We start from the raw sequence: 27,075 nt of genomic DNA on the forward strand, positions 1-27,075 counted from the left end.
GGAAAGCGGGCACATCAGACTAGAAAGCAGGCACGAGACATTGGACTGGAAGACAGGCATCAAGACATCAGGCTGGAAGGCAGGCACCAAGGACATCAGACTAGAAGGCACCAGGATATCAGACTGGAAGCCACCAGGACATCAGACTGGAAGCCACCAGGACATCAGACTGGAAGCTACCAGGACATCAGACTGGAAGCTACCAGGACATCAGACTGGAAGCCACCAGGACTTCAGACTGGAAGGCACCAGGACATCAGCCTGGAAGGCAGGCATATCAGACTGGATGGCAGGCACATTGGACTGGAAAATGGGCACATCAGACTGGAAAGCAGGCACCGAGACATCGGACTGGAAGGCAGGCACCAGGACATCAGACTGGAAGGCAGGCACATCAGACTGGAAGGCAGGCACATCAGACTGGAAGGCAGGCACTGAGACATCAGGCTGGAGGGCAGGCACCGAGACATCAGGCTGGAGGGCAGGCATTAGACATCAGGCTGGAGGGCAAGCACCGAGACATCAGGCTGGAGGGCAGGCACCGAGACATCAGGCTGGAGGGCAGGCACCGAGACATCAGGCTGGAGGGCAGGCATCGAGACATCAGGCTGGAGGGCAGGCATCGAGACATCAGGCAGGAGGGCAGGCACCGAGACATCAGACTGGAAGGCAGGCACCAGGACATCAAACTGAAAGGCAGGTACCAGGACATCAGACTGGAAAGCGGGCACATCAGACTGGAAAGTGGGCATATCAGACTAGAAGGCAGGCACCGAGACATCGGACTGGAAGGCAGGCACCAGGACATCAGACTGTAAGGCAGGAACATCGGACTGGAAGACAGGCATCAGGACATCAGACTGGAAGGCAGGCATATCAGACTGGAAGGCAGGCACATCGGACTGGAAGGCAGGCATATTGGACTGGAAGGCAGGCATATCAGACTGGAAGGCAAGCATATCAGACTGGAAGGCAAGCATATCGGACTGGAAGGCAAGCATATCGGACTGGAAAGCAGGCACATCGGACTGGAAAGCAGGCACATCGGACTGGAAAGTAGGCACATCAGACTGGAAAGTAGGCACACCAGACTGGAAAGTAGGCACATCAGACTGGACAGCGGGCACATCAGACTGGACAGCGGGCACATCAGACTGGACAGCGGGCACCAGGACATCAGACTGGAAGGCAGGCACATCGGACTGGAAGGCAGGCACATCAGACTGGAAGGCAGGCACATCAGACTGGAAGGCAGGCATATCAGACTGGAAAGCAAGCACATCAGACTGGAAGGCAGGCATATCAGACTGGAAGGCAGGCACATCAGACTGGAAGGCAAGAACATCAGACTGGAAGGCAAGCACATCAGACTGGAAGGCAGGCACATCAGACTGGAAGGCAGGCACTGAGACATCAGACTGGAAGGCAGGCATAACAGACTGGAAGGCAGGCACATCAGACTGGAAGACAGGCACATCAGACTGGAAGGCAGGCATATTGGACTGGAAGGCAGGCATATTGGACTGGAAGGCAGGCATATCAGACTGGAAGGCAATCATATCAGACTGGAAGGCAAGCATATCAGACTGGAAAGCAGGCACATCGGACTGGAAAGCAGGCACATCGGACTGGAAAGTAGGTACATCAGACTGGACAGTGGGCACATCAGACTGGAAGACAGGCACATCAGACTGGAAGACAGGCACAGGACATCAGACTGGAAGGCAGGCATATCAGACTGGAAGGCAGGCACATCGGACTGGAAGGCAGGCACATCGGACTGGAAGGCAGGCACATCAGACTGGAAGGCAGGCACCGAGAAATCAGACTGGAAGGCAGGCACATCAGACTGGAAGGCAGGCACCGAGACATCAGACTGGAAGGCAGGCATAACAGACTGGAAGGCAGGCACATCAGACTGGAAGACAGGCACCGAGACATCAGACTGGAAGGCAGGCACATCAGACTGGAAGGCAGGCATATCAGACTGGAAGGCAGGCACATCAGACTGGAAGGCAGGCACAGCAGACTGGAAGGCAGGCACATCAGACTGGAAGGCAGGCACCGAGACTTCAGACTGGAAGGCAGGCATATCAGACTGGAAGACAGGCACATCAGACTGGAAGGCAGGAACATCAGACTGGAAGGCAAGAACATCAGACTGGAAAGCAAGCACATCAGACTGGAAGGCAGGCACATCAGACTGGAAGACAGGCACCGAGATATCAGACTGGAAGGCAGGCATATCAGACTGGAAGGCAGGCACATCGGACTGGAAGGCAGGCACATCAGACTGGAAGGCAGGCATATCAGACTGGAAAGCAGGCATATCAGACTGGAAAGCAGGCATATCAGACTGGAAGGCAGGCACATCAGACTGGAAGACAGGCACATCAGACTGGAAGGCAGTCATATCAGACTGGAAGGCAAGCACATCAGACTGAAAGGCAAGCACATCAGACTGGAAGGCAGGCACATCAGACTGGAAGGCAGGCACATCGGACTGGAAGGCAAGCATATCAGACTGGAAGGCAGGCATATCAGACTGGAAAGCAGGCATATCAGACTGGAAAGCAGGCACATCAGACTGGAAGGCAGGCACCGAGACATCAGACTGGAAGGCAGGCACATCAGACTGGAAGGCAAGCACATCAGACTGAAAGGCAAGCACATCAGACTGGAAGGCAGGCACATCAGACTGGAAGGCAGGCACATCGGACTGGAAGGCAAGCATATCAGACTGGAAGGCAGGCATATCAGACTGGAAAGCAGGCACATCAGACTGGAAGGCAGGCACCGAGACATCAGACTGGAAGGCAGGCACATCAGACTGGGAGGCAGGCACATCGGACTGGAAGGCAGGCACATCGGACTGGAAGGCAGGCATATCAGACTGGAAAGCAGGCACATCAGACTGGAAGGCAGGCACCGAGACATCAGACTGGAAGGCAGGCACATCAGACTGGAAGGCAGGCATATCAGACTGGAAAGCAGGCACATCAGACTGGAAGGCAGGCACCGAGACATCAGACTGGAAGGCAGGCATATCAGACTGGAAGGCAGGCACATCAGACTGGAAGGCAGGCACATCAGACTGGAAGGCAAGCACATCAGACTGGAAGGCAGGCACATCAGACTGGAAGGCAGGCACATCAGACTGGAAGGGAGGCACCAAGACATCAGACTGGAAGGCAGGCATATCACACTGGAAGGCAGGCACATCAGACTGGAAGACAGGCACATCAGACTGGAAGACAGGCACATCAGACTGGAAGACAGGCACCGAGACATCAGACTGGAAGGCAGGCACATCAGACTGGAAGGCAGGCATATCAGACTGGAAGGCAGGCACATCAGACTGGAAGGCAGGCACATCGGACTGGAAGGCAGGCATATCAAACTGGAAGGCAGGCATATCAAACTGGAAGGCAGGAATATCAGACTGGAAAGCAGGCACATCAGACTGGAAGGCAGGCACAGAGACATCAGACTGGAAGGCAAGCACATCAGACTGGAAGGCAGACACATAAGACTGGAAGGCAGGCACATCAGACTGGAAGGCAGGCACCAGGACATCAGACTGGAAGGCAGGCATATCAGACTGGAAGGCAGGGACATCGGACTGGAAGGCAGGCACATCAGACTGGAAGGCAGGCACATCGGACTGGAAGGCAGGCACATCGGACTGGAAGGCAGGCATATCAGACTGGAAAGCAGGCACATCAGACTGGAAGGCAGGCACCGAGACATCAGACTGGAAGGCAGGCACATCGGACTGGAAGGCAGGCATATCAGACTGGAAGGCAGGCATATCAGACTGGAAGGCAGGCACATCAGACTGGAAGGCAGGCACATCAGACTGGAAGGCAGGCACATCAGACTGGAAGGCAGGCATATCAGACTGGAAAGCAGGCACATCAGACTGGAAGGCAGGCACCGAGACATCAGACAGGAAGGCAGGCACCGAGACATCAGACTGGAAGGCAGGCATATCAGACTGGAAGGCAGGCACATCAGACTGGAAGGCAAGCACATCAGACTGGAAGGCAGGCACATCAGACTGGAAGGCAGGCACCGAGACATCAGACTGGAAGGCAGGCATATCAGACTGGAAGGCAGGCACATCAGACTGGAAGACAGGCACATCAGACTGGAAGACAGGCACATCAGACTGGAAGACAGGCACCGAGACATCAGACTGGAAAACAGGCACATCAGACTGGAAGGCAGGCATATCAGACTGGAAGGCAGGCATATCAGACTGGAAAGCAGGCACCGAGACATCAGACTGGAAGGCAAGCACATCAGACTGGAAGGCAGGCACATCAGACTGGAAGGCAGGCACATCAGACTGGAAGGCAGGCACCAGGACATCAGACTGGAAGGCAGGCACATCAGACTGGAAGGCAGGCACATCGGACTGGAAGGCAGGCACAACAGACTGGACAGGGAGCACATCAGACTGGAAGGCAGGCACATCAGACTGGAAGGCAGGCACATCAGACTGGAAGGCAGGCACCGAGACAGACTGGAAGGCAAGCACATCAGACTGGAACGCAGGCACATCAGACTGGAAGGCAGGCACCAGGACATCAGACTGGAAGACAGGCACATCGGACTGGAAGGCAGGCACATCGGACTGGAAGGCAGGCACATCGGACTGGAAGGCAGGCACAACAGACTGGACAGGGAGCACATCAGACTGGAAGGCAGGCACATCAGACTGGAAGGCAGGCACATCAGACTGGAAGGCGGGCACCGAGACAGACTGGAAGGCAAGCACATCAGACTGGAACGCAGGCACATCAGACTGGAAGGCAGGCACCAGGACATCAGACTGGAAGACAGGCACATCAGACTGGAAGGCAGGCACATCGGACTGGAAGGCAGGCACAACAGACTGGACAGGGAGCACATCAGACTGGAAGGCAGGCACATCGGACTGGAAGGCAGGCACAACAGACTGGACAGGGAGCACATCAGACTGGAAGGCAGGCACATTGGACTGGAAGGCAGGCACATTGGACTGGACAGGGAGCACATCAGACTGGAAGGCAGGCACATTGGACTGGAAGGCAGGCACGTCAGACTGGAAGGCAGGCACGTCAGACTGGAAGGCAGGCACGTCGGACTGGAAGGCAGGCACATCGGACTGGAAAGCAGGCACATCGGACTGGAAGGCAGGCACATCAGACTGGAAGGCAGTCACCGAGACATCAGACTGGAAGGCAGGCACATCAGACTGGAAGACAGGCACATCAGACTGGAAGACAGGCACATCAGACTGGAAGACAGGCACCGAGACATCAGATAAAGGCAGGCATATTAGACTGGAAGGCAGGCACATCAGACTGGACAGCAGGCACATCAGACTGGAAGGCAGGTACTGAGACATCAGACTGGAAGGCAGGCATATCAGACTGGAAGGCAGGCACATCAGACTGGAAGACAGGCACATCAGACTGGAAGACAGGCACATCGGACTGGAAGGCAGGCACAACAGACTGGAAGGCAGGCACATCAGACTGGAAAGCAGGCAAGTCGGACTGGAAGGCAGGCACATCGGACTGGAAGGCAGGCACAACAGACTGGAAGGCAGGCACCAGGACATCAGACTGGAAGGCAGGCACATCAGACTGGAAGGCAGGCACATCAGACTGGAAGGCAGGCACATCGGACTGGACAGGGAGCACATCAGACTGGAAGGCAGGCACTGAGACATCAGACTGGAAGGCAGGCACTGAGACATCAGACTGGAAGGCAGGCACAATAGACTGGAAGGCAGGCAAATCAGACTGGAAGGCAGGCACCGAGACAGACTGGAAGGCAAGCACATCAGACTGGAACGCAGGCACATCAGACTAGAAGGCAGGCACCAGGTCATCAGACTGGAAGACAGGCACATCAGACTGGAAGGCAGGCACATCGGACTGGAAGGCAGGCACATCGGACTGGAAGGCAGGCACAACAGACTGGACAGGGAGCACATCAGACTGGAAGGCAGGCACATCGGACTGGAAGGCAGGCACAACAGACTGGACAGGGAGCACATCAGACTGGAAGGCAGGCACATTGGACTGGAAGGCAGGCACGTCGGACTGGAAGGCAGGCACATCGGACTGGAAGGCAGGCACATCGGACTGGAAAGCAGGCACATCAGACTGGAAGGCAGGCACATCAGACTGAACAGCAGGCACATCAGACTGGACAGCAGGCACATCAGACTGGAAGGCAGGCACCGAGACATCAGACTGGAAGGCAGGCACATCAGACTGGAAGACAGGCATATCAGACTGGAAGACAGGCACCGAGACATCAGATAAAGGCAGGCATATTAGACTGGAAGGCAGGCACATCAGACTGGACAGCAGGCACATCAGACTGGAAGGCAGGTACTGAGACATCAGACTGGAAGGCAGGCATATCAGACTGGAAGGCAGGCACATCAGACTGGAAGACAGGCACATCAGACTGGAAGACAGGCACATCAGACTGGAAGACAGGCACCGAGACATCAGATAAAGGCAGGCATATTAGACTGGAAGGCAGGCATATCATACTGGAAGGCATTCACATTGGACTGGAAGGCATTCACATTGGACTGGAAGGCAGGCAAATCAGACTGGAAGGCAGGCAAATCAGACTGGAAGGCAGGCATATCAGACTGGACAGCGGGCACATCGGAATGGAAGGCAGGCATCGAGACATCAGATGAAGGCAGGCATATCAGACTGGAAGGCAAGCACCTCAGACTGCAAGGCAGGCACATCAGACTGGAAGGCAAGCACATCAGACTGGAAGGCAAGCACATCAGACTGGAAGGCAGGCACATCAGATATGAAGGCAGGCATATCGGACTGGAAGGCAGGCACATCAAACTGGAAGGCAGGGACATTAGACTGCAAGGCAGGCACATCGGACTGGAAGGCAGGCACATCAGACCGGAAGGCAGACATATCGGACTGGAAGGCAGACACATCGGACTGGAAGGCGGGCACATCGGACTGGAAGGCGGGCACATCAGACTGGACAGCGGGCACATCAGACTGGACAGCGGGCACATCAGACTGGAAAGCAGACACCGAGACATTGGACTGGAAGGTAGGCACCAGGACATCAGACTGGAAGGCAGGCACTAGGACATCAGACTGGAAGGCAGGCACCAGGACATCAGACTGGAAGGCAGGCATATCAGACTGGATAGCAGGTACTAGGACGTCAGACTGGGTAGCAGGCACTGGGTTGGCAGATTTAGGTGAGTCATCAGGTTCAACTGGCATGAACGCAGGCTGGAACAAGTTGGTCATGTGGAGGCAGGCTGGGTTACTGGCAGGATGGTGTGGGCCGGAAAGAACTTTTGTTTCTTTTTTGGCTTAGCCACTGCAGATTTGTAGGTAACAGCGGGTATATGAGAAAAGGATGTAGTTGGGCAAAAGGAAGACCAGGGAACAGTAGCTGGGGGAGGGTTTTGTGGGATTGCTACAGGTGGAGAAGAGGCAGGTGGATTGAAGACAGGATAGGTGCAACAATTGCAGACTGGGTAATAGCATTTGGTAGGAAGCTGTGTAAACTGGGCTGTAGAGAAGGTTGCCATAGGCGATGGGGAGCTAGATTCTTGGGAAGGCAGGTGATTAATGGCAGGGCTGGAATGTTGTGGCTTAGCTAAAATCCAGGAGATCTGACCATGCCTGTAGCACAAGTTGAACAAACATTGATTCACATTGATTCATACACAGCCTGACTAACCAGGGATTGCACTGAATGGATGCAATCAGACAACACCTGCTGGGAACAAGAGGAATAACGTTTCATGAAAAAGGCTGGATCATCCTCTAACAACCATACCAGAGATTCAACTTGGCCATAATTGAAGGGGGAGAAAAATTGTCACTTCCTTCGGGAATGCATGACAGGGCTGGTTTTGCACATTACTGGATCAGAGGCTGAACATCTTTAAATAACATATAACCCTGATCCACTAGGGAATGAGCTGATCGGATCATTTCCAGCAGCTGGTCTCTGGTCCAATCTTTTAAAGTCTGGCGGCAATATTCATCATCCTCTTCCGCCAGCAGAGAATAATGCCGCGTACATATGAGCGGACTTTACAGCAGACTTGGTCCAGCGTACTGGATTTCGTCGGACAATTCGATCGTGTGTGGGCTCCAGCGGACTTTGTTTGCTCAAAAGTTGGACGGACTTAGATTTGAAACATGTTTTAAATCTATCCGACGGACTCTTCTTTCTAGCGGACAAACCGGTCGTCTGTGTGCTAGTCCGACGAACTCAAACTGACGCATGCTCTGAAGCAATTACAAGAAGGAAGCGCTCGGTATGGTAAAACTAGCCTTCGTATTGATAGCACATTCCTCTTCTGTGATCTTTTAATACAGTGCTTTTTTTTTATTTATAATGCGAGAGGAATGAAGTTGTTTTTCTGCTTTATATTCACACATAGTTCTCACAAACTACTTTCTTCATGATTTATCCTCATGCCATGACTAATATGATAGTTTTAAAAAGCCAGATCTCCATAAATAAAGTATTAAATTAGATTTTGGAATCATCTTTTTTTTTTTTTTTTTTATTGATTTATCTATTTTACAATGTGTGCTAAATTATACAAACTTTTTTTTTTGTTTATTTTATTTTTGTATTTTCAAGTTACCACAATAACCTTAATATTTTGTGTTGTTTTAATGAACCTTAATGAGGTTGGTGTCCCTTGTTAATTAGACCTAGGGGGGTTTATTTTAAAAAGGCAAATTCATTTATCAATACAAGTGCAAATTCTACTTGGAATTGCACAGAAAGAGCATTTTGAAGTGCCTTCGCCGTGGATCCGAGGGGCACATGCAAGGAACCCCCCCAAAAAAAAAAAACACTTTTTCTTGCACATGATTGTATGATAAAATCAGCTTCCCCTCATTTCAGCTCTTCCCCTCAGATTTACAGCGAATGCACTTCCAACAAGTGCACTTGCTGTGCAATTTCTAAAGTGAACTTTTCACTAGTACTTTTCACTTGATTTTCGAAATGATTTAGCCTTTTGGCAAAAACACACATAGGGGTTGATTTACTAAAGGGAAAAAGACTGTGCACTTTGCAAAGTGCAGTTGCCCTCTGCAAGAGCAGTTGCTCCAGAGCTTAGTAAATGAGCAGAAGCTCTGCTGACTTCCATCATCCAATCATGTGCAAGCAAAAAATGCTGTTTTTTTAATTTTCCTTGCACAGGATTGGGTACTCTTTGCAAAGTCAAGCCTTACCTCATTTCCTAAGCTCTGGAGCAATTGCACTTGCAGAGGGCAACTGCCCTCTGCAAAGTGCACAGTCTATTTGCTTTTATTAAATCAACCCCATAGTCTTTTTGACCTGTACCTGCCTACTCCCAAACAAAATGTCGTTTTGGAATCAAAACACATAGTCAATAATGTAAGGTAACCAAAAAATCCATTTATTTTGGTGAAAAAAAAATTAGGAAGGCAACACTGGAGACACTTTTAGAATCTGTGAAGCCTTTCGTCCCCCAGGACACACATCAAGTTTTAGGACAAGAAAATTGATATCTTGCGACTAGGGAGCACAGTCAGACCAGACAGAAACCAGGCAATCACTTTCGACTCTTCCGTGGAGCCTTCCCTGCACACTTCTCTGCAGCCTTCCCTCCACGCTTCTCTGCAGCCTTCCTCGGAGGCTGTGCCTCTGGTGGTGTACTTGGGGCAGGAGGAGGAGGAGGAGTGGCTTCATCTGCCAGATACGTGGTAGCAGTAAGCTCCCCTCTCAAGCCCTTCTGATAGGCCTGAAAAATCAAACCCTCACAGAGGAGGCGTTGCCCCTTTTCCAATTCCAGCAATCTGGTGGCCATATATGTTCCATACGCCTCCTCTGCATTGGGTGGTGTACGCAGGATTTGACTTGCTTCATGTATGAGGGCTAGGGATTCCTCCTCAGTTTGGGTCATTTTCCTGGGCCTTTTGGTGAGAATGCGGAGGGGAGGCACCTGACACTCCGTGCGGCTTCTACTCGGCCCAGCCACAGCCTCCTCCTCTCTCCCACTGGGCAAGGCCTCCTCCTCTCTCCCACTGGTCAAGGCCTCCTCCTGGCTGAGGTCATCCTGTGTCAAAAAAAGGTACATAGTTGTAATTTTGTGTTACGCAATCATACACAATTTTCAGCTCATGACTTGCAAATATAATTCTCCACAAATAGTAAAGGCTATCTATTTGACACCACCATTATTTCAGGTGATCAACAATATCTGAAGTACATAGGCGTGCCCACAGGGTGTGCCAGGTGTGCCTGGGCACACCCGAATCACCTTGTGTGGTGCATATTCCCCCCTGTTTAGACCACTGATATTTCATCCCCAAAAAAAAGTTACAAAAGAAAATAATTTTGTGGAAAAGAAAATAAACAAAATTACACTGTCCACTGCCCTACTGACACCATCAGTACATATACACATGCATATGTATTTGAGCTTTGGGGTGCATACCCTAATGCAAGAGGCTGCGCACACCTATGCAGAAGTATATTTTTGGCCACTACTGTCTAATGATATGTCTACATATTAATATTTGTGATGAAGTCATTTTTTATGAAGCACTTAAAAATTTAACACGTTAACATCATTAATAACATTTACACAATCACAAATTCCACAAAAAAGGATACCTGGCTGAAGCTGGGCGCATCCACTTTATCAGGGATGAAAAGGCCCAGTTCTTCCTGGGACTCCTCAGCTGGGGTGGAGGTGGATGGAAGGCTGGAGGGAAGAGTCGGGAGAAGGCTGGAGGGAAGGGTGGGGGGAAGGGTCGAAAGTGATTGCCTGGCTTCTGTCTGGTCATCCAGGAATCGCATTTTGTGGTAGTACCAAAACTTGGGTACATAAACTTGGTCGGCTGCTGCACCGGATCTGAGCGACTCCTGGATTTTATTGTGTTCCCGCTTGTACATGTTTCGCAAGATACCAATCTTCTTGTCCACAAACTTGAGGTCTGCCTGGGGGACTTGAGTCTTCACAAATTGTAAAAGTGTGCCCAGTGTTACCTTCCTTACATCTCTATTTTAATATAGTGGGTGTTTGACCTCCCACAGGTTTTTCTTTTCCTGATATAGGTCAATAAATCGCGACAAAAAATCTGCCTCTTTAAAGGGATTCATTGTTGCTGAAAGACAAGACACAAGATCAAAACTGTAATGTCAGTCATAACTCCCAGGATTATTTTGGGAAGAATCTAGGGGACACATATACACACACACACCCACGTTTAATCTTACCTTCGTTTCTGACGCTCCCTACTTCCGCACGGATATACGTAGGCCATCGTAATAGCTTTATATACACTGCGCATGTGTCATGCTCCGCCTGTGTCGCCCGCCCCTGACGTTCTTTAGTATGATTTGTCCCCGCCCCTTCACTCTTCGTTGCACAGTGGGAGTAGATAGAGAAAAATGGCGGAGAGAATCAGTGGAAGTAGCGCGGAGGAAAGCCCGGAGCCACAACCATCCACATCCAGGAAGAGATATAAGGCCACCAACATGGCTTTTGAAGAGATGGTGGAGATGGTGTCCATATTAAGAAGGGAGGACTACGATAGCAAAAAAGGACCGTACACACGAACGAATATGCGTAAGGACAAAATAATGTCCTCAGTTGTCACCGCTCTAGAAGCTAAATTTGGCACAAAACGGTCTAAAGAACAATTGAGGAAGTGGTGGTCTGACATCAAAAGTCGGGAGCCAGAACAATATTGGCGAATAAAGAAACTGCTTAAAAAAAGTAAGTACTTGTTGTGTGTTCCTATTGAGATACTTAACTTGCATGCTCATCCATATTTTTTTCGTTTATAGCATCGTTCGTAAAGACCGTTCTTTGTAAAAGACATATGATACTAAAGAAAATGAAGTTTTTTTTTTTTTTGCCAAATACGATGGTACAGGGTTGGACATATACATTTATGTCTTGATAATTTTTCGTATTCCAATAATTTGTGGATGTGGTGTAGATGTGTTGGAAAATATAATGCTTCTTCAAAAATGATTCAGTGTAATGTAAGGAAAGGACAGGACACAGCAGCTGCTTCCACATCTGGACTCACGAGCACTAGTGTATTATGTGACCATAAAGACATTTTAGAGGGGTAATACACATAGGAGATCGTTGAGGTATCTGCATCTGTGAAACTTGCATGAAAATGTGTATTGTTTAGAATTGTTGTTCAGAGGGAATGTTCATCCTGTCTTCTAATTTTTTGAGGACAAAAAAAGGCAATTGTCCATAACTCCAAACTAGGGATGAGCCGAACACCCCCCTGTTCGGTTCGCACCAGAACATGCGAACAGGAAAAAAGTTTGTTCGAACATGCGAACACCGTTAAAGTCTATGGGACACGAACATGAATAATCAAAAGTGCTAATTTTCAAGGCTTATATGCAAGTTATTGTCATAAAAAGTGTTTGGGGACCTGGGTCCTGCCCCAGGGGACATGGATCAATGCAAAAAAAAGTTTTAAAAACGGCCGTTTTTTCAGGAGCAGTGATTTTAATAATGCTTAAAGTCAAACAATAAAAGTGTAATATCCCTTTAAATTTCGTACCTGGGGGGTGTCTATAGTGTGCCTGTAAAGGGGCGCATGTTTCCTGTGTTTAGAACAGTCTGACAGCAAAATGACATTTTGAAGGAAAAAACTCATTTAAAACTACCCGCGGCTATTGCATTGCCGACAATACACATAGAAGTTCATTGATAAAAACGGCATGGGAATTCCCCAAAGGGGAACCCCGAACCAAAATTAAAAAAAAAAAATGACGTGGGGGTCCCCCTAAATTCCATACCAGGCCCTTCAGGTCTGGTATGGATATTAAGGGGAACCCCGGCCAAAATTTAAAAAAAAAAATGACGTGGGGTTCCCCCTAAATTCCATACCAGACCCTTCAGGTCTGGTATGGATTTTAAGGGGAACCCCGCGCCAAAAAAAAAAAAAAAAAACGGCGTGGGGTCCCCCCAAAAATCCATACCAGACCCTTATCCGAGCACGCAACCTGGCAGGCCGCAGGAAAAGAGGGGGGACAAGAGTGCGGCCCCCCCCCCCCTCCTGAACCGTACCAGGCCACATGCCCTCAACATTGGGAGGGTGCTTTGGGGTAGCCCCCCAAAACACCTTGTCCCCATGTTGATGAGGACAAGGGCCTCATCCCCACAACCCTGGCCGGTGGTTGTGGGGGTCTGCGGGCGGGGGGCTTATCGGAATCTGGAAGCCCCCTTTAACAAGGTGACCCCCAGATCCCGGCCCCCCCCCTGTGTGAAATGGTAAGGGGGTACATAAGTACCCCTACCATTTCACGAAAAAAGTGTCAAAAATGTTAAAAATGACAAGAGACAGTTTTTGACAATTCCTTTATTTAAATGCTTCTTCTTTCTTCTATCTTCCTTCATCTTCTGGTTCTTCTGGCTCTTCTGGTTCTTCTGGTTCTTCCTCCGGCGTTCTCGTCCAGCATCTCCTCCGCGGCGTCTTCTGTCTTCTTCTCCTCGGGCCGCTCCGCACCCATGGCATGGGGGGGAGGCTCCCGCTCTTCTCTTCTTCTCTTCTTCTTTTCTTCTTTTCTTCTTTTCTTCTCTTCTTCTTCATTTTCTTCTCCGGGCCGCTCCGCAATCCATGCTGGCATGGAGGGAGGCTCCCACTGTGTGACGGCGCTCCTCGTCTGACAGTTCTTAAATAACGGGGGGGGCGGGGCCACCCGGTGACCCCGCCCCCCTCTGACGCACGGTGACTTGACGGGACTTCCCTGTGACGTCACGGGGAATGCCACAGGGAAGTCCCGTCAAGTCACCGTGCGTCAGAGGGGGGCGGGGTCACCGGGTGGCCCCGCCCCCCCCCCCCCGTTATTTAAGAACTGTCAGACGAGGAGCGCCGTCACACAGCGGGAGCCTCCCTCCATGCCAGCATGGATTGCGGAGCGGCCCAGAGAAGAAAAGAAGAAAAGAAGAAGAGAAGAAGAGAAGAGCGGGAGCCTCCCCCCCATGCCATGGGTGCGGAGCGGCCCGAGGAGAAGAAGACAGAAGACGCCGCGGAGGAGATGCTGGACGAGAACGCCGGAGGAAGAACCAGAAGAACCAGAAGAGCCAGAAGAACCAGAAGATGAAGGAAGATAGAAGAAAGAAGAAGCATTTAAATAAAGGAATTGTCAAAAACTGTCTCTTGTCATTTTTAACATTTTTGACACTTTTTTCGTGAAATGGTAGGGGTACTTATGTACCCCCTTACCATTTCACACAGGGGGGGGCCGGGATCTGGGGGTCACCTTGTTAAAGGGGGCTTCCAGATTCCGATAAGCCCCCCGCCCGCAGACCCCCACAACCACCGGCCAGGGTTGTGGGGATGAGGCCCTTGTCCTCATCAACATGGGGACAAGGTGTTTTGGGGGGCTACCCCAAAGCACCCTCCCAATGTTGAGGGCATGTGGCCTGGTACGGTTCAGGAGGGAGGGGGGCCGCACTCTTGTCCCCCCCTCTTTTCCTGCGGCCTGCCAGGTTGCGTGCTCGGATAAGGGTCTGGTATGGATTTTTGGGGGGACCCCACGCCGTTTTTTTTTTTTTTTTTTGGCGCGGGGTTCCCCTTAAAATCCATACCAGACCTGAAGGGTCTGGTATGGAATTTAGGGGGAACCCCACGTCATTTTTTTTTTTAAATTTTGGTCGGGGTTCCCCTTAATATCCATACCAGACCTGAAGGGCCTGGTATGGAATTTAGGGGGACCCCCACGTCATTTTTTTTTTTTAATTTTGGTTCGGGGTTCCCCTTTGGGGAATGCCCATGCCGTTTTTATCAATGAACTTCTATGTGTATTGTCGGCAATGCAATAGCCGCGGGTAGTTTTAAATGAGTTTTTTCCTTCAAAATGTCATTTTGCTGTCAGACTGTTCTAAACACAGGAAACATGCGCCCCTTTACAGGCACACTATAGACACCCCCCAGGTACGAAATTTAAAGGGATATTACACTTTTATTGATTGACTTTAAGTATTATTAAAATCACTGCTCCTGAAAAAACGGCCGTTTTTAAAACTTTTTTTTGCATTGATCCATGTCCCCTGGGGCAGGACCCAGGTCCCCAAACACTTTTTATGACAATAACTTGCATATTAGCCTTTAAAATTAGCACTTTTGATTTCTCCCATAGACTTTTAAAGGGTGTTCCGCGGCATTCGAATTTGCCGCGAACACCCCAAATTGTTCGCTGTTCGGTGAACTTGCGAACAGCCAATGTTCGAGTCGAACATGAGTTCGACTCGAACTCGAAGCTCATCCCTACTCCAAACCAACGTTTCAGATTATTTTTAAAAATATAAATATAACTGTGTTTTAACTATACCTTTTGTTGACTTATCATAGGGGAGAAAAGACTCAGACAACAGTCCAAGGGTCCCAGGACCCCCCCAAGTCACCAGCCTGAGGCTGAAGATAGCCCAAGCCCCAGCCCAAGACCACGCCCACTCAACGAGCTGGAGGAAGGAGAGGTGAAGGAAGTGTGCGAACTTTCAACCCCACCAAGTGAATGACTGACACCCCAGGGTAAGGTGATGTATTTAGGCGTGCATATTTTAACCCTTGTTTTTTTCACACATTTTAGGTGAGCTTCTGGTTGTGGAAGGCCAAGCAGCAGAGCCATTCACCACAGACAGTGCCCAAAGACTGATTGGCCAGATAATGCTGTGGAATGGCCAAATTGATAAAATGCGTGACCAAATTCACATATAATAACGTTGTGCCTAAAAACATCAATCATGTTCTTCATTTCCTTGTGAAGTTTCTTTCTTCTTGAAATTTTGGTTACAAGTTTTTTCGCAAGAAATTTTTATGATGCACACGGTGTGTCATCATGTGCTATCTTCCATCATGGAATATCAATGTACTTGTTTTGTGTTTGCAACCCCTTCATCCTCAAAATTATTGAGTGGTGAGAGGAACAAAGGGATTGCACACACAAAACACGCACATTGCTCCCCCATGATAGGAGATAGCACATGTTGACTTGACCCTTTTGTAATGCTCAATTTTGAGCATATTAAACATTTTCTATTTACAAGGGTGACATCACCAGCACCATTCTTAAAATGTTGAACTTTGTAATTTCTTTGATTTTTTTGTATGTTTTTCAAAACACTGTTGTGAATTTTAAGATTTTAAACAAGGTGTATTTTTGTTTAAATATGCCTTTAATAACGTTTTCTAAAAAAAAAATTATTTAAAAAAAAAAAGAAAAAGTTTAAAAAAATGCACCTTTCAACGTGCACACAGTAAAATGTTTTTCCTACTACAATGTGTGTGGCTGATTATTTCTCAATAATATGTTTAGTAAATTTTTGTGTGGTTACAGTGACAAAGGGCCTTATTAACTAAAGGTAAATGCACTTGCTACTACTACAAGTGCACTAGGAGACAGACCAAACTAAATGCAAACAAGAATAATAACCAGATATTTTTTCTAAATTTTTTTTTTTTTATTTTGTAGAATTAAAGCTCTTCTTGAATAGCAATGGCCCCCCGACCATTAAAATAATTCACATATCACTCACGCACTTGACGTGCGGTTTGGGGGGCCAAGCCAATACGGCCAATTTCCAGGCCTGTCATTGTTGGATCTTGTACAAGTCCGGCCACAGGCTCAACAGAGGTTAGATATGTAGCAGAATGTCTACATAAAAAGTTATGTAGCATGCAGCAAGCAAGTATGACTTGATTAATTTTATAGTCCCCCAGATTTATGGCTGAAAGGAACAAACGGAACTGGCTGGCCAGAATCCCAAAGGCATTCTCCACAACTCTTCTTGCTCTGGCCAGCCGGTAATTAAATACCCTCCTCTCAGGGGTGAGCAAACGCTTCATCAGCGATAAAAACTGAGGGGAGTCCATCCACATTCTGGTCATCAGGTGGCAATCCCAGGCCACCAGTCTGGAGACGCTGGCACAGCTCGGTCTATGCAAACACTCCTCCGTCAGACATCCGGCCGTTCTTCCCCACATCCAAAAACAGAAAGTCCAAATGTGCCGAGACCACCGCCATCAAAACTACACTATGGAACCCCTTGTAGTTATAGAAATAAGACCCCGAATGCGGTGGTGGCACAATGCAGACATGCTTCCCGTCAATCGCCCCGACACGGTTGGGAAAGTTCCAACGGTCAGCGAACTGGGAGGCCACAGTCTGCCATTCCTGTGTACTGGAAGGAAACTGTGGAGTGAAAAAACAAAAAAAAATAATATAAGGAATTTAAAACATAACTTGGATATCAGATTACACAAAAACATTAGTGAACAACAGCAGTCAAACATTATTAATATGTGTGTTTGTTATTTAAATTAGAAAAAACATAAGACCCCCCTCTGATGGCCCATTGATCAATTTTAATGTGGGGGGAGGGGTTCTAATTAGGTTAAGAAACACACCTGACATTTTAAAACATTTAAGGGGTGGGGGAGGGGTTCTAATTAGGGTAAAAAACACACCTGACATTTTAAAACATTTGAGGGGTGGGGGAGGGGTTCTAATTAGGTTAAAAAACACCCCTGACATTTTAAAACATTTGATGGGTGGGGGAGGGGTTCTAATTACGGTGAAAAACACACCTGACATTTTAAAACATTTGAGGGGTGGGGGAGGGGTTCTAATTAGGGTCAAAAACACACCTGACATTTTAAAACATTTGAGGGGTGGGGGAGGGGTTCTAATTAGGTTAAGAAACACACCTGACATTTTAAAACATTTGAGGGGTGGGGGAGGGGTTCTAATTAAGTTAAGAAACACACCTGACATTTTAAAACATTTGAGGGGTGGGGGAGGGGTTCTAATTAGGTTAAGAAACACACCTGACATTTTAAAGCATTTGAGGGGTGGGGGGGGGTTCTAATTAGGGTCAAAAACACAACTGACATTTTAAAACATTTGAGGGGTGGGGGAGGGTCAAACAGTACAATGGAGCTGACAATATACATTGTTCAAGGGACTATAGGCTAGAGATATAAATGGACCCAGGATTGCATGGTGGGGAGGTTATTGAATGTAAATATGCATGTAGGGCAATAAATGATTAATGTCCAAAAACAGGCATGCATGAAGATAAAGGGGACATTCACAGCATATTCCAAGCATGGTAATTAGGTAAGGAGGACATTTAGACAATACATTAGCAAACATTTAATACATATCATGTAATGTTAAAGGATAAAACTTACCTTCATATAGTCCTTCTGCGGGACCTTAATGATGGCAGAACAAGTCTCTGGGATCATTATCCCCAGAGCCTGAGGGGAGATGCCTGTCGAGAACTTCAAGTCCCGAAGACTTCTCCCAGTCGCCAAGTAACGTAAAGTGGCAACTAGCCTCTGCTCCGCACTGATGACTTGCCTCATGCAGGTATCCTGCTTGCTGATATAGAGGGTCAGCATAGCCAGCAGACGTTCAAAAACGGGGTCCGTCATCCGGAGATAATTTCTGAAATCCTCAGGATTATTCTCACGGAGCTCACGGAGCAAAGGCATATGCGAGAATTGGTCACGCTGCCGCAACCAATTCTTCATCCATGAACAACTCCTCGCCCTGTTCATGGACTGGACTCGGGTCAAAGTATTAACCCCAACACCAAGTCCCCATGCAGCACGAACTAGAGAACGAGTACGTCCACGCGACATGGCTTTAAAACGGTCGGCTGGTCAAACAAACAAACTTATAACAAACGCACTGAAGAACAGCAAGGCCTATGAAGAACGACCTGAAAATCAGGAACGAGCGAACCAGAACGGCCTGCAAGGCTTGTTACGAACTGACCAACATGCACTGAAAAGCAGATACAAACCTCACAAGCACAAACTGAACCGCAGAAAATGATCGAAATAAGCTGAAGTGTGAAAAGCGCGAATCGTCTCTAACCAAACTTCTACTAACACGAGATAAACACAAGATTAGCAGAAGGAGCCCAAAGGGTGCCGTAGTGGAGCTTGAACTTCCTTTTTATAGTCCCGTCGTACGTGCTGTACGTCACCGTGTTCCAAACCAGCGGACTTTTGCAGTGATCGTGTGTGTCCAAGTCCGTCCCGCAAGGACCCGACAAAGTCCGGCGAAAAGTCCGCCGAGCAAAGTCTGCCGTAAAGTCCGCTCGTGTGTATGCGGCATAATAGATAATTTAATTAAAATCCATCTTAGCAAGCCCAGCAAACCAGGATGATTCCTCAGTGCAGCCACGTCTGGTCAGGGATAGCCTTGGTATACTATCAGGGAATTAGTAGACCAGACTGTGTGGACTGCACAGAGGAAACCAGAAACACATGTAAGTGAATGATAATGGTGTTTATTTAAATAGGTGACAACTAAGTGAATATAAACAGTGCACAACCAACCACAGACCCACAAACAACAAATAGTATATACAAATAAATGGGAGATTTCGTAATCATAAACAATTTCCATATCAGACTGGAAGGCAGGCACATCGGACTGGAAGGCAGGCATATCAGACTGGAAGGCAGGCATATCAAACTGGAAGGCAGGCATATCAAACTGGAAGGCAGGCATATCAGACTGCAAGGCAAGCATATCAGACTGGAAGGCAGGCACATCAGACTGGAAGGCAGGCACATCGGACTGGAAAGCAGGCACATCGGACTGGAAAGCAGGCACATCGGACTGGAAGGCAGGCACATCAGACTGGACAGCGAGCACATCAGACTGGAAGGCAGGCACCGAGACATCAGACAAAGGCAGGCATATCAGACTGGAAGGCAGGCACATCAGACTGCAAGGCAAGCATATCAGACTGGAAGGCAAGCATATCAGACTGCAAGGCAAGCATATCAGACTGGAAGGCAAGCATATCAGACTGGAAGGCAGGCATATCAGACTGGAAGGCAGGCATATCAGACTGGACAGCGGGCACATCGGAATGGAAGGCAGGCATCGAGACATCAGACGAAGGCAGGCATATCAGACTGCAAGGCAGGCACATCAGACTGCAAGGCAAGCACATCAGACTGGAAGGCGGGCACATCAGACTGGACAGCGGGTACATCAGACTGGACAGCGGGCACATCAGACTGGAAGGCAGGCACATCGGACTGGAAGGCGGGCACATCGGACTGGAAGGCGGGCACATCAGACTGGACAGCGGGCACATCAGACTGGAAAGCAGACACTGAGACATTGGACTGGAAGGCAGGCACCAGGACATCAGACTGAAAGGCAGGCACCAGGACATCAGACTGGAAGGCAGGCACCAGGACATCAGACTGGAAGACAGGCATATCAGACTGGATAGCAGGTACTGGGACGTCAGACTGGGTAGCAGGCACTGGGTTGGCAGATTTAGGTGAGTCATCAGGTTCAACTGGCATGAACGCAGGCTAGAGCAGGTTGGTCGTGTGGAGGCAGGTTGGGTTACTGGCAGGATGGTGTGGGCCGGAAAGAACTTTTGTTTCTTTTTTGGCTTAGCCACTGCAGATTTGTAGGTAACAGCGGGGATGTGAGAAAAGGATGTAGTTGGGCAAAAGGAAGACCAGGGAACAGTAGCTGGGGGAGGGTTTTGTGGGATTGTTACAGGTGGAGGAGAAGAGGCAGGTGGATTGAAGGCAGGATAGGTGCAACAATTGCAGACTGGGTAATAGCATTTGGTAGGAAGCTGTGTAAACTGGGCTGTAGAGGAGGTTGCCATAGGCGATGGGGAGCTAGATTCTTGGGAAGGCAGATGATTAATGGCAGGGCTGGAATGTTGTGGCTTGGCTAAAATACAGGAGATCTGACCATGCCTGTAGCACAAGTTGAACAAACATTGATTCACATTGATTCATACACAGCCTGACTAACCAGGGATTGCACTGAATCGATGCAATCAGACAACACCTGCTGGGAACAAGAGGAATAACGTTCTATGAAAAAGGCTGGATCATCCTCTAACAACCATACCAGAGATTCAAGGGGGAGAAAAATCGTCACTTCCTTCGGGAATGCATGACAGGGCTGGTTTTGCACATTACTGGATCTTTAAATAACATATAACCCTGATCCTCTAGGGAATGAGCTGATCGGATCGTTTCCAGCAGCTAGTCATTGGTCCAATCTTTTAAAGTCATTCACCATCCTCTTCCGCTAGCAGAGAATAATAGATAATTTCATTAAAATACATATTAGCAAGCCCAGCAAACCAGGATGATTCCTCAGTGCAGCCACGTCTGGTCAGGGATAGCCTTGGTATACTATCAGGGAATTAGTAGACCAGACTGTGTGGACTGCACAGAGGAAACCAGAAACGCATGTAAGTGAATGATAATGGTGTTTATTTAAATAGGTGACAACTAAGTGAATATAAACAGTGCACAACCAACCACAGACCCACAAACAACAAATTGTATATACAAATAAATGGGAGATTTCATAATCATAAACAAAAGCCAGGCTGAGGTCATACACAGGGAGGTTTGCAGATGGGTAAGGACGGGAAACCAACAGGACAGGGAGAGGATGGATGGATAGACTGCAGGGCAGGGATCCAAGGTAATCAGGTAACAGGAGGGACAGGTCCAGGATGGGCTCGGGATAGGATCATATCTGGACAGGGCAGGTCAGGTCAGGTCAGGTCAGGTGCAGGCTCAAGGTCAGGATAACAGGCAGGGAGAAAGATACCAAGGCAAGCATGTGAGGGCTTGCTGGGTATTTATGAGACTGCCAGTAATTGTCCTCACATAACACCTGAGCACAGGAAGTGTTGTCTGCTCCATACTGCCAGGATCCATCCGCTGGTGGACGTCAGTCCTGTGACCCAGCATTGACATAACACCAGCAGGGAAAGACTCCCCTGACAGTTCCAAACTGCCAGGAGGCACCTGCTGGTGGACCTCAGTGCTGCACACCAAATGATAGATCTTACCAGCGTACAGACCCTTTCCTGACACCATTGGTCCCTTGAGGCGGTCAAATAACTTCATAATCAACGGAATTGGCATTCTTAATCGTGAAACGATTGAGACCCCTATAATCAGTACAAGGTCTCAGTTCACCATTCCTCTTCTTCACAAAGAAGAAACCAGCACCAGCAGGAGACGAGGATTCGCAGATGAAGCCTCGAGAAAGTGCTAGAGAAAATTTGGTTGTCTGCGAGCTGGTGGTAAGTAGGCTTTGTTTTTTTCCTGGGCATTCCCCAGGCTTTGTTTGCATCTGTTTGTAGCCCTCCAAAGCCACTTACTGTGATAGCCAGCTATAAATGAAGGTGGTGGCAAGTTTTTTGAGATCACCTTGGTGTGTTTATTGGTCCAGAAACGCACCAGCACCTTTGCAGCCATAGTGCTATTTGCTGGGTGTTTGGTGTGCTTCTGTACCTTTAAGAAGGAATGGGCTGCCCTTCAGTCCACCTGCCAGCATTTATCCATTAGAATGCATGTGCCTCCACTGTGGGGACACTCATATTTTAGTGTTAGGACCACAGATATCAGGGTGCCGTGACGAGGCTCTGTGGCTTACGCATGCATTTGCAAATGCGTGCGGACTAAATCCCTGTTTTCAATGCGTAATGTTAGACAGGTCAATTTGGTTGTCTGCGAGCTAGTGGTAAGTAGGCTTTGGTTTTTTCCTGGGCATTCCCCAGGCTTTGTTCACATTTGCTCGAGAAAGTGCGCCTGCAAGATACTCCTCCATGGCCCTATCCTCCAAGACTGACAAAGGGCTAACCCGGCCACGAGGGCATCACTTGGGGGCGTGACCGGATGGAGGAAGCATGTCTGTGTGTGTGAGCGTGAGTGCAGGAAGTCTAATCTCCGCTCTCTATCCTCGTTCTATCCCTGTCTGAACCAAACTGAACTGCTGGGTCTGCCTCATCTAGCATTTTGGTGTCTGCTGGGTGGCTGGATGGTGGGGCTGCTTGTTTCTCCCTTGGCGACCGGAGGAGAGCTTTTGAGCCGAGACTGAGATGGACCTGTGGCTGGAGCCTGGAGCTGTCCCCCTGACGTCCCTCCCTTTCCTGGGCAGTGTTTTGGAGCGGGCTTGTTACTGGAGCCGCACAGTGTGTGAAAACGAAGCCGCCTGTGACCCTGCTCGAGATCCCGTAGGAATGTGCGGGATTTGCCAGAGCAATAGAACTCTGCCCGGTTAATACGGGGAGTAAGGTGGGAGGGGTGCGAGTGCCATGGGGAGAGCGGGGAGACCCGCTAGCAGATTCAAGCCCCCCATCTCCCTGTAATATCAGCGCTAAACAGTCTTTGGTCAACTCAAGCTAAGCTAACTTTTCAATTCCAGGAGAAGGAGAAGGAGAAAGCAAAGCTGGAACATTTTGCCCATACAACCTCTCTGTCGCCCGTTAAGGGGGGTCACCAACAGGTGGTGACACAACCGAAAACCCAGGCAGGGGCCGCATCAGATAGAAGAAGCCAGAGGCATGGCCAGTTACTCTCAAACCCTACCATCCCATCTACCAACAAAACTGTAAGTAACAAAGGGACAGGGGGAGGTAAATCAGGAACTGTAACAACAAAGGCCGCAAGAGCCGGGGTAGCCTCTACGGTCGGCCCTATCTTGGAGACCGAAGAGCCTACATTAAGGGATGTACTCTATTTCGTTAATGCTTGTAAAGACTCAATTTCCAGCCTTGATAGCCAGCTAAAAAGTATTAAGGAGGAATTACTCTTAATAAGCTAGATACTGAGTAGGACCGCAGAAAGGACTACTGCTTTAGAAGAGAGACCAAGTAAAGTCGAGGATGACTTGTATCCATTAAAGTGAGAAATCAAGGGGTTGCAGGAACATGTGGCGACCCAGGCAGCTAAACGTGACGAAATGGAAAATAGAAGCCATAAAAATAACGTGTGACTGATAGGTCTACCGGAGAGGAGTGAGGGTTCCAACTCCAAAGCTTTCCTTGAGGGGTGGTTCAGGGAAATATTTGGGGACTCTACTTTTACATCAGTATTTGCGATCAAAAGAGCCCATTGAGTCCCCTCCAGGACCCGACAGAAGGGGGAGCATACTAGGCCACTACTCTTGAAACTTGTTAATTATAATGATAAGGTGATCCTACTACAGAAGGCCAGAGAAATGGGGGCCATCATGTATAATGGGGTTAGAGTCTCATTTTACCCAGACTTTTCGCCAGAAGTACAAGATTATCTATGCTTTGCTGTACCCAGCCCTCCTGCGGGTGACAGCATTGGGTAGAACTTTATTTTTTAACTCTAGAAGTGGAGAGATGGCTGGAGGAAAATAAAAGAGACTTATAGGAAATTTTTGAGCATGGAACTATTTTGACTATGCGGGGGGTGGGGGGGAGGTTTGGCCGAGGTATATTGTACCTTTTTTGGACCTGGTGGCCCTTTTTTTTTTTTCTCTTTCCCCCTTTTTTTTCCCCTTGCCCCCCCCTCCTTTTCCTTTTTTTTTTCCTTCCCTTGATCATCTCCATCATTGTAATATCGCTGCAATATCACTGAAATATCATGGAAATAAGATTGTCTGTCCAATATGGTGAGAGTGAAGGGGGGAGGCACCCTTTTGGTTTGAATGCATACAAGTAAGATTGGAAAAGTGAATGGTAAGGGCATGGGGGGGGGTAAGGGAGGGGGGGTAAGGGAGGGTTGTGGGGGGAGGGGCTAGGTGCAGGGTGAGGGCCATGAACCACATATCACAAGAGACAGAAGTACAGTTAAATCACACTTGTTTAATAATAATAATAAAAAGAGTAAACATAGTCAAAAAGATAGCCAGAGTACAGGAACCGGAATGGATAGTCAGACAAGCCAAAATGTCAGGTAAAGCCAGAGATGAGCGTAGTAAAACAGCAAGCAGGATCTGGAGCCAGAAGGAATGTCAGCCAAGCAAGTCTTTAACAGGAACACAGGAGAGTGTCTCTAGAGATGTGACCAAGGCGAAGGTAGAGATCATCTGGGCTGCACAGCTTAAGTAGGCAGGACTGACTAGCAGGATATCATCAACAGGTGAGTCACTGTGGAAATAAAAGGAGCTGGCAAGCTTTGAGAAGGAAGGGCTGAGTCGGATCCCGGCAATATAGAAAAAATTAATTGAAAAAAAATGGCATGGCCCCCCTCCCAGTTCATTACCAGGCCCTTTGGGTCTGGTATGAATATAAAAGGGAAACCCCGCACCAAAATCTAAAAAAAAATGCGTGTGGGTCCCCCTAAAATCCATACCAGGCCCTTCAGGTCTGTTATAGATATTAAGGGGAACCCTGCGCCAATTTTTTCTTTAAATTGTGCAGGGGTCCCCCTAAAATCCATACCAGACCCTTATCTGAGCACACAACCTGGCAGGCCGCAGGAAAAGAGGGGGGACGAGAGAGCGCCCCCCCTTTTGAACCATACCAGGCCACATGCCCTCAACATGGGGAGGATGTTCGGAATCTGGAAGCCCCCTTTAACAAGGGGATCCCCAGATCCCACCCTATGTGAATGGTTATCGGGTACATTGTACCCTTACCAATTCACCAAAAAAAGTGTCAAAAATAATAAGAATGACAGGAGACACTTGGGGACAAGATAAAAAAAGTCCCACAATGTAAATCCATCTTCGATGACACCGCCCGATGGACCGAAAAAAGAAAAAAAACCCTGCAACAACCTCACCTCCATGGGAGGCTCTCTCCGATTGACGCTTCTTCAAGATGACAGCTGTTATATAGCTGAGGGTGGGGCGACCCGCTGACCTAAACGGGTGACCCCGCCCCCTCTGACGCCATGTGATGTCAGAGGAAGGAATGTTGAGTTCCACCTGGTGGGCATGTCACAAATGAGACGGTTGGTGGGCAGGTTAAATTCCCATTGAATGTCAGCCACACGAGCACTGGCATTGTATGACCGCCAGAAATGACCAAAGATTTTTCTGGCCTACCTCAGAATATCTGATAAGCCTGGGTATCTGGCCAAGAAAACGTTGCACCACCAAATTCAGGACGTCTGCCAAGCATGGGACATGTGTCAAGTGTCCCTGTCGGAGGGCAGAGAGAAGGTTGATGCCATTGTCACATACAACCATGCCTAGCTCAAGCTGCTTTGGCTTCAACCACCTCTGAGCCTGCCCCCGCAGAGCTGACAGAATCTCTGGCCCAGTGTGGCTCCTGTCCCTTAGAAAGACCAACTGAAGCACTGCATGGCATCTTTTAGCCTGACTGCTTGCATAGCCCCTTGAATGCTTATGCCCCGTACACACGGTCGGACTTTGTTTGGACATTCCGACAACAAAATCCTAGGATTTTTTCTGACGGATGTTGGCTCAAACTTGTTTTGCGTACACACGGTCGCACAAAGTTGTCGGAATTTCCGATCGCCGACAACGCGGTGACGTCAACCACGTACGACGAGACTAGAAAAGGCCAGTTCAGAACCAAGCGTGGCACCCTTTGGGCTCCTTTTGCTAATCTCGTGTTAGTAAAAGTTTGGAGAGAGACGATTCGCGCTTTTTCAGACTCGTGGCTTTCAGATCGTTTTCTGCGGTTCAGTTTGTGCTTGTGGGTTTGTATCTGCTCTTCAGTGCGTGCAAGCAAGTTCCACGTGACTTTAATTAGTCATTGTGTTCTTGTTCGTTCGTTACCATTTTTCAGGTCGCTCTTCACAGGCCTTGCTGTTCTTCAGTGCGTTCTGTTACTTCGTTCTGAGCAGCCGACCGTTTTCTTGCCATGTTGCGTATACGTACTCCTCGTAGAGTTCGTGCTGTGCGGGGGCTTGGTGTTGGGGTCCTGACCTTGACACAAGTCCAGTCCATGAACAGGGTGGGGAGGAGTTCATGGACCAAGAATTGGTTGCTTCAGCGTGACCAGTTCTCTCATATGCCTTTGCTCCGTGAGATCCGTGAGAATAATCCTGATGATTTCAGGAACTTTCTCAGGATGACGGATCCCGTATTTCACCGTTTGTTGGCTTCGCTGACCCCCTATATCAGCAGGCAGGATACCTGCATGAGGCAAGCCATCACTCCGGAGCAGAGGCTCGTCGCTACCCTGCGGTACTTGGCAACGGGGAGAAGCCTGCAGGACTTGAAGTTCTCGACAGGCATCTCCCCCCTGGGGATCATTATCCCGGAGACCTGTTCTGC

This window comes from Aquarana catesbeiana, linkage group LG13 (assembly GCF_042186555.1).
Source record: "Aquarana catesbeiana isolate 2022-GZ linkage group LG13, ASM4218655v1, whole genome shotgun sequence".
Taxonomy (NCBI): Eukaryota; Metazoa; Chordata; class Amphibia; order Anura; family Ranidae; genus Aquarana; species Aquarana catesbeiana.